Consider the following 9167-nt stretch of genomic DNA (forward strand, 5'->3'; position numbering starts at 1 on the left):
AAGAAAGAAAGAAAGAAAGAAAGAAAGAAAGAAAGAAAGAAAGAAAGAAAGAAAGAACAACTAAGATGATCAAAGGCCTGGAGACTAAACCATATGAAGAACGGCTGCAGGATTTGGGTCTGGCTAGTCTAAAGAAAAGAAGAATTAGGGGTGACATGATAACAGAATTCCAGTACTTGAAGGGCTGCCACAAAGAAGAGAAGGTCAAATTATTCTCCAAAGCACCCGAGGGCAGGACAAGAAACGATGGAAACTAATCAAGGAGAGAACCAACCTGGAATTAAGGAGAAACTTCTTAACAGTGAAGACAATTAACCACTGGAACAGCTTGCCACCAGAAATCGTGGGTGCTTCATCACTGGAGGCTTTTAAGAAGAGACTGGACAACCGTTTGGCTGGGATGTTATAGATTCTCCTACTTGAGCTGGGGGCTGGACTAGAAGACCTCCAAGGTCCCTTCCAGCTCTATTTTATTTTATAAAACAGCCTGTTCTGGGTAGTTTGTCAAGGCCCACCTGTCCAAGTTGCCCTCGCATCCCTGCGGCTGATTGATTAAGGGGCCCTATTGAAGTATACAGAATGAATCAAGGACTCTTTGCTAAAATTGCTCTGCATTCTCTTTATTCTTTCTTTTTCTTTCTTTCTTTCTTTGGCTTCTAAACTGTGACACCCACCCACTCCCCGCAACCAGTGACCGCTTCAAACCCTCTGAAGTCGCATCCTTTATGCTCTGTGGGGAGCTGTGGTTTTGGGGAGCCTCTTAGACTGAGCTAAGGGGGTTTACATGTGAGCCAGGGGTGGGATTCAAATTTTTAAACAACCGGTTCTGTGGGCGTGGCTTAGTTGGTGGGCGTGGCTTGGTGGTCATGTGACTGTCTGGGCGTGGCCAACTCAATATCACTCACATCGAGGCACGCATCTCCTCGCCTGGCCTCTCATGACTGTGGGGATGCTGCAACAGTCGTAAGTGGGAAAAATGGTCATAAGTCACTTTTTTCAGTGCCATTGTAACTTTGAATGGTCACTCCACACAAGCAAAGGAGGGGGAAAAAACTCCAGAGAAGTTCCTGAGACAGGAGGTCTAGTCCTGCCAAGAATGTAATAAGGGTTAACGGAGAGGCAGTTTCTGTAAGCAACACCAGAATGTTTCCTTCCTGCCTTCCTTACAGGATTAGCCCAGTAATTTCTTCTAACAACCGGTTCTCCGAATTGCTTAGAATGATAACAACTGGTTTTAGCAAATAGGTGCGAACTGGTAGAATCCCACCCCTGATGTGAGCCCACCCAGAGGAATGAACTGCGCATGCTGCAGAAGCAACGAGACGATAGGACAAAGGGAAGTCCAAGAGGGCAGAGCCAAGACTGACCAACTGGACATCGGCTGAGATCTGCTTAATGCATCTGATGCAGCAGCTTCTGCTACAAATGCGCATTGCCTCAATTCAGGTTATTCTCACGAAGCCGTCAGATTCAAGCAATCAAGTAATGCTAGAAGCATCTGTTGCTTCTTGTCCTGCCTTCTGGTGCATTGGAGAATAATTTGACATCCCGCCCCTAAGTCAAGGACTGCTTGTACTCTCTGTATATATAAAAGTGAAAGGCCACTCAAGCATCATCACAAAATCTCCAGAACCATAAAGCCTACAAAACTTGAAATTGGGCACATATGTTCCTCTTGGCTTCTAGGGGCTCATTAAGAAAGGATTTTTCGAAATTACCATCAGACCATTTTAGAGTCTTTCCTATATTATTATTATTAACACGCTCTGATGCTAAGGAGTTCTACTCCCCCTCCCCACCTGAAAAGAAATCCGTTCCTAATGCAAAACACAAGCAGAGGAGAGGAGTTTCCGTTTCAGTTTCACAGCACCAAACAGCTTCAGTACAGAACAGTTGAGCTAAGCCACGCCCGGGCTCCTTGCTGTCTCCTTCTTGCTCACACAGCAAATACTGTTTCAGTTTCCAAACAGCCCTCAACTCTCTCACACAGTGACAGGACGCTAGCCAGATGAATACCGACGGGTGCTGGTAGGCAGAGGCACAATTTCCCCACCTTATTTTCCTTCCTAAAAATTAAGCCCGATCACATCGTTTCGTAGTGAAGCATGGGTATTGAGCTAGCAACAGTCTATAGACATGTGCGTATACAACCACATGACTAGTTGTCCAGGATCACATGTGTTGTGGGCCCTAGGTTGGACACGCCTGGCATAGCGTGTTGCTGGAAGCCCCTGCAGTGGCATGTGAAACCCATGCAGCCCAGGGCCTGTTGTGGGAAGACCACCTGAATGGCTTGATGTCAAAGGGATTTCCTGCCATTCTCCAAGCTGAAGGAAAGCTGCGGGTGAAGGATGCAGCTGGAGCATGAATAACCCAGAAGGAGCCCCTGGAGACTTCTGCAGAAAAACTCAACGCTCTCGCAGGATCTTGGATGGCATGCAGGAAGAAGTGTGAGCCGAGAAGCGATCGGAAATCACAAGCCGTCCTTATTTTTCTGAAGAAGCGAAATCTCCAGGGACGGAGCAGAAGCCAAGGCAGATGGTTTGGCCCAAGGAGCAAAGGACAGACGAGGAACCCAAAGTGTCCCTCAAAGGGGAACAGACGGACTGCTCAACAGCAAAAGAAGCTTGAATACTTGAATACTTCAGCTCTGCTGTCTGGAATCCGCACTGTATATCTGACTTAAATACAATTGAGCGAGTCCAGAAGTATTTTACCAGAAGAGTACTACACAGAATACCCTACAGCACCAGACTTGAGATTCTAGGCTTAGACAACCTTGAACTACGCCGGCTAAGATTGGACTTAAGCATAGTACATAAAATGATACGTTACAAGGTCTTACCAGTTAATGAAGATTTCAGCTTTAACCACAACAGCACAAGAGCACACAACAGATACAACCTTAATGTAAACCACTCCAAATTTGATTGCAGGAAGTACGATTTCAGCAACAGAGCGGTCAATGTCTGGAACTTTGCTACCTGATTCTGTTGTCACTCCTTTACCCTCAAATTAATCTCTATCAACCTCACCCCATTCCTAAGAGGTCCGGAAGGGGGACGTGCATAAGTGCACCATCATGCCTACCGTCCCTGTCCTATTGTCCCCAATTATCAGTTCCTATTTCTTATATTTAAACTTATGTTTATTCTTGTTTCGGTTATATTGTAAGCTTTTGACAAATTAATAAATAAAATAAAAATAAGCAAAGATCTATGTTGCACCTGCCAAGCTGAATTCATCAATTGCTCAAACCAGGAGTTGAGTTATTAATTGGTGGGGAGAATGTTAAAAAAAAAAAAAACAGAGTTAGAAGTATGTTGGATTTTGTGACTCATGGTCTGATAGGGGATGGAAGGAGTTGAAATCCGTTTTCTGGAAGGGATCAGGTTGGGGAAAGCTGAAGAGAACGGCAGGAGAAATGTGAATTTGAGGAACGTAACCCGCCCCCTTTCTCCTTCACCATGCATTCATGAAGAATCATTAGGACTATTAGTGGTCAGGCTGTAAGCCAATAATTAGATCTAACAGATCACCTTGTGGGGCCACTGCAGCAAATAGTTCATAGAATAAACTTAACCGGATTACTGAATTAACTCACCTTTCAGATTGGCTCAATGCATAAACTGGTCTTGTGCAAGTACCCAAGTCACCAAAAAAAAAAAATGAGCAAAGATTATCCTTAGGATGTTATCCAAAGCATCTGCTAGATTTTTAACTAATCTGGGGATAATTGTTGTGCAAACACTACTGGGCTAAGACAATTTACTCTGTGGGTGGTACCTACATTTATATACACATAATGTAATGTAATGTTATGTAATGTTATCTTTATTATATATTTTATTTTATTTTATTTTATTTTATTTTATTTTATTTTATTTTATTTTATTATACTATACTATACTATACTATACTATACTATACTATACTATACTATACTATACTATACTATATTTATTATATTATATTATATTATATTATATTATATTATATTATATTATATTATATTATATTATATTATATTATATTACATTACATTACATTACATTATATTATATTATTGTGTGTAAATAAAATAAACAAACTTGCTATGTTGCTTACTTATATTTGGCTGAATCGCTCTAAGGAAGGTTGGAAAATAATATTGGTAATCCTCGACAATTGTGGCCAAAATTTCCATTGCTGAATGTGATGGTTGCAATTGCACCCAATTTTCTAACCTTTATTTGTCATAGTTCTTAAGTGAGTCATTGCAGGAAGCAAATAAAATGTGAATGGCAAAAATTAAAATATTTTTTTTAAATTTATTTTAAATAATTAAAATAGAATCGTTATATTGTCCTGCAGCGAGTTGTTTTCATGGGGAGCTAGCCATGGAGAGTTGTCCCGCAGCAAGTTGGTCATGATGAGTTGGGTGCGATGAGTTGGCCATGCCAAGTTGTCCCATTCCCTTTCCAGATGGGTTTGAAGAGAAAATGTGCTGTCCGTGGTCCTGTTCGCCTCTTCCCTAGCACGACAAAGTTGAGCAATAATGGAACATAGAATAACAGAGTTGGAAGAGACCTTGGAGGTCATCTAGTCCAACTCTCTGCATGAGTTGGACTAGATGAATGCAATACCATTACAGACAAGTGGCTGTCCAGTCTCTTCTTGAAAACCTCCAGTGATGAGGCACCCATAACTTCTGAAGTTATGAGTCACCAGTTGATCGTTCTCACCATTAGAACATGTTTGTTTTAGGTTGCTTCTTTCCTTGATTAGTTTCCGTCCATTGTTTCTTGTCTTGCCTTCTGGGGCTTTGGAAAATAGTTTGCCCCCTTGTCTTTGTAGGAGCCCCTCAAATACTGAAACACTGCTATCATGTCACCACTTATCTCCTAAGTCTTGATCCATTATCATTAAGCAAAGATGGACCAATACTTTTGATATTTAGAAATGATCCATCCTGCAAAAAACAAATAGTTGAGCAAAAGGGACAAATTCTGCATTTCTCCAGATAACTCAAGACAGACACATCTTCTTCCCCTTATTTTCCCCACAACCACAATCCTGGAATTGTTGATTGGGTTGAGAGAGAGTAGCTGGCCCAATGTCATCCTGGCTATGGCAGGACTTGAACTCATGGTCTCCTGCTTTCTAGCCTGGTGCATTAACCACTAGGCCAAACATGATAGGTTAAAACTATTGAGACTCAGCCTTCCATCCTTCCAAGGTGGGTAAAATGAGGACCCAGATTGTTGGGGGCAATAGGCTGACTCTGTAAACTGCTTAGAGAGGGCTGGAAAGCACTGTGAAGTGGTATATAAGTCTAAGTGCTATTGCTTGGGAAGGGAAGGGAAGGAAGGAAAGTAATTAAGGAAGGAGGGAAGGAAGGAAAGGAAGGAAAGGAAGGAAAGGAAGGAAAGGAAGGAAGGAAGGAAGGAAGGAAGGAAGGAAGGAAGGAAGGAAGGAAGGAAGGAAGGAAGGAAGGAAGGAAGGAAGGAGAAATGAGAAGGAACCACCCACCTGATAAGGGAGCTATAAAATGTGCAATACTAACATTGATGAAGCTCCTATCAACTTGGAGAAAGGAGAACCAGCATCATAGTATGAGCCACAGTAGTGCAGTAGTTAGAATGCTCTACTGCAGACTAACTCTGCCCACAGCTAGGAAGTTCGATCCTGATGGGCTCAAGGTTGACTCAGCCTTCCATCCTTCTAAGGTGGGTAAAATGAGGACCCAGATAGTTGGGGGCAAGAGGCTGACTCTGTAAACCGCTTAGAGAGGGCTGGAAAGCACTGTGAAGTAGAATATAAGTCTAAGGGTTATCCCACGTTTCAGCTAAAGTGATTGGAGGAAGGTTGAGAAGCCACTGAGAAGCAGCTACAGGTTGTCCACTCCTATCCTAATAAGGAATGGTTTGATCTGGTCAGGACTATTGATCTCTTCTGGCCTGATTACCCCCAAACAACATTTATCATGCTAATGCAATCAGAAAGAGAGATAAATAAGCAGAATGAAAATGAAATAATCCAGAGTGACTCATTCCGTCAGAGGGAGAAAATATTTTCTAATTTCCGTCAATTAAGGAGACTTTAAAAAAAAAAAAAACTCATACAGGATCAAACAGCCCTTATTGTTTCTGTACTGATAAATAGTCACGATAGTTCTCTGGCTCGTCGTTCCTCACGGATGAAAAATGAAAATAAAGCTACCCTCCTCTAGCCGCATTATTACCATCTTGTTTGCCAACAAAGCAGCCCTACCTGGCTCCAGTATAAGCCCCGCAGTATAGCCTGTCCTTATTGTGAGATAGCAACATGCCCAGTCATCCTGCACCATGCCATGGGTGCTATGTGTACAGAGAAAAGAAGAGAAAGATGTGGCAGCTGTCCTGGCCCTGGTGGAGACTGACTCGGAGGGAGAGGAGGAACAGCCGACAGGGAATGGAGGTGGGGCTCTGGAGGTTGGGGAGGAGGCTGGGGAAGGGCAGAGGCCGGCTGGGCAGTCAGAGGAGGACCCAGGCCCATCCCCTCTCCATCCTAGGGCACGCAGGGAGGAGAGGATAAGGGAGAGACATGGTCTACTGGGGAGGAGAGGGCCTTGATCCTCTTCATGGGCTGCAGCTGTGACAACTGGATAAGAGGACGGACATGCGTATGGGCGAATGCTGGAAACAAAGCGTGGAAATATCTCTAGTTTATGGTTCCTCTCTGAGTTTGGCGTCCTTCCCAGTGTGTGTTCTGATATCCATGGATGTTTTCAAGCCCTTATCTTGCCTGGTTTGTGTTGTTTTTTATTCTTTATAATTTAAATGGCATTTCCTCCTTCTTGTAACTGCTTGCGGGGGAGTTTTTTGTCTCCAGTCAAGGATATTTGGAGCTTGGAAGCAAAGTGAAGGAATAAAAGGGGCTTCACCTGTTTTCTCTGACTGTGTTTGTTTTGTATCCCACCCTGGGTCATCACAGCAGCTTTCCAGAGGGTCCTATTCTGGTTTAGGTATAGCGGTGCCTAAGCCTTGGTTTATTGCAGAGGTCTCCAAAGTTGGCAACTTTAGAGACTTGTGGACTTCAATTCCCAGAATTCCTCCTCCAGTCATGTTAGCTCAGGAATTCTGGGAGTTGAAGTCCACAAGTCTTAAAGTTGCCAAGTTTGGGGAACCCTGGTTTATTGTTTTGTGCAAACATAGCCATTAAGCCAGGAGGTGTTCTGACCCAAACATTGTTCCGAAGAAACCAACACAAAACAGAGGGAACAGCAAAACCTTTTAATGATTCTTTACGAATTCCGTTCTTTCCTGGTTAAAAGGCTATTTCCAACTAACTGTCTCTCATAAGAATGAGCCTTGCAAAAGTTGTGCAAGGCTGCCAAGAACACTAGATAAAGTTACCAAGAAGTATTTCAAACACAAAGAGTCTCCGAACACAAACTAAGAGAGTCTAAACGTCCACAAGGCTTGAGTTCAAAAACTTCTTTGCTTCCTGCAAAGAACTCTGGTTTCTCAGCTGGCTTTTATCTCTTAAGGGAGGGGCCATCACCTTGCAGCCTTACTCCCAAGTCGCCCGTGCTGCTGCAGCTGCTCTTTCCTTCGAGCAGCCCTGTGCACATGCACACTGGGCACAGGCTCCTCAGTGACCTCTTCCTCACTGCTGCCAGCCTCCACAATCTCCGAAGGCAGCACTCCACTCCCTGGTGGTCCTGGCCCCATCCCTGCATCACTCGCAGGCCCCTCATCTGAGTCCTCGCTCTCTGAGACCCCAGCCGTCTGTATCTGCTGCCAGTGAACCACAACAGGAAGGGGGCAAGTCAAGCCAAATAGGACTCTGGAAAGAGTGCAACAAAAATTATTAGAGGGGTGGAGATTAAGATATATGAAGAACGGTTGCAGGAATTAGATATGCCTCATCTAGCGAAAAGAAGAAGAGCAAACAGGATGATGAGGGGACTGGAAACTGAAAGATACAATGAACAGTTGCAGGAACTGGGCCTGGCTAGTCTAGTGAAGAGAAGGACCAAGGGAGACATGATAGCAGTCTTCCAATATTTGAGGGGCTGCCCCAGAAAGGAGGAAGGGTCAAGCTATTCTCCGGCACCCGAAGGCCAGACAAGGAACAATGGATGGAAACTGATCAAGAAGAGATTCAACCTGGAAATAAGGAAACATTTTCCGATAGGGAGAACAATCAACCCATGGAATAGAAGTTGCCTTCAGAAGTTGTGGGAGCTTCATCCCTGGAGGCTTTCAAGAAGAGACTGGACTGCCATCTGTCAGGAATGGTGTAGGGACTCCTGCTTGGGCGGGGGTTGGAATAGATGACCTACAAATCCCTTCCAACTATGTTAATCTGTTAGACCTGTTAATCTTAGAGCTGCCAAGGTTGGACACTTCTGAGTTAGATTATGATCCTCAAAAGCTGGCTGGGGAATTCTGGGAGTTGAAGTCCACAAGTTTTGGAGGAGAAGGTGGGGGCAACTTATTCTCCAAAGCACCCAAAGGCCAGACAAGGAACAATGGCTGGAAACTGATCAAGGAGAGATTCAACCTGGAAATAAGGAGGAATTTTCTGACCGTGAGAACAATCAACCCATGGAACAGAAGTTGTCTTCGGAAGCTGTGGGAGCTTCATCACTTGGAGGCTTTCAAGAAGAGACTGGATTGTCATATGTCAGAAATGGTGTAGGGTCTCCTGCTCGGGCAGGGGGTTGGACTAGATGCCCTACAAGGTCCCTTCCAACTCCATTCATCTGTAAACAGATCTACCCTGCTTGAAGTCCACTTTCCAAGAGAGTTGAACCAGGGGCCTTCCTTGCCCTTTGAGGATTTTCACAGGAGACCCTTCCCATGCGCCGCAGCCGATGCTGACGCATGTCAGCTTTTACAATGCTGGCCTCTTTTCTGTGCCACAGATGATGCCAGCATGTCTCCAGGGCAAAGGGGAGCTTCAAATTCCATGGCAGGAAACAGCAGTCACAGCCTGACAAATATCAGAGCCTTGTTCAAAGGGGAGAGGGGAAGAAAAAAAACCAACCCTCCACACTGCGACATTCTCCCACACTTGACAGTGAGATGGGAAGCACATAAGTTTAATAAGTAAATAAACCTGTGCACCTCTTGTCCTTCATTCCAAGGTTTCTGCATCCCACCTGCACGGCAGCGAAAGCTGCACTCAATCCCCCTCCA

This window comes from Notechis scutatus, chromosome 7 (genome assembly GCF_049901735.1).
Source record: "Notechis scutatus isolate UNSWTSFEM ecotype Mainland chromosome 7, rNotScu1.2, whole genome shotgun sequence".
In the NCBI taxonomy this organism is placed as follows: Eukaryota; Metazoa; Chordata; class Lepidosauria; order Squamata; family Elapidae; genus Notechis; species Notechis scutatus.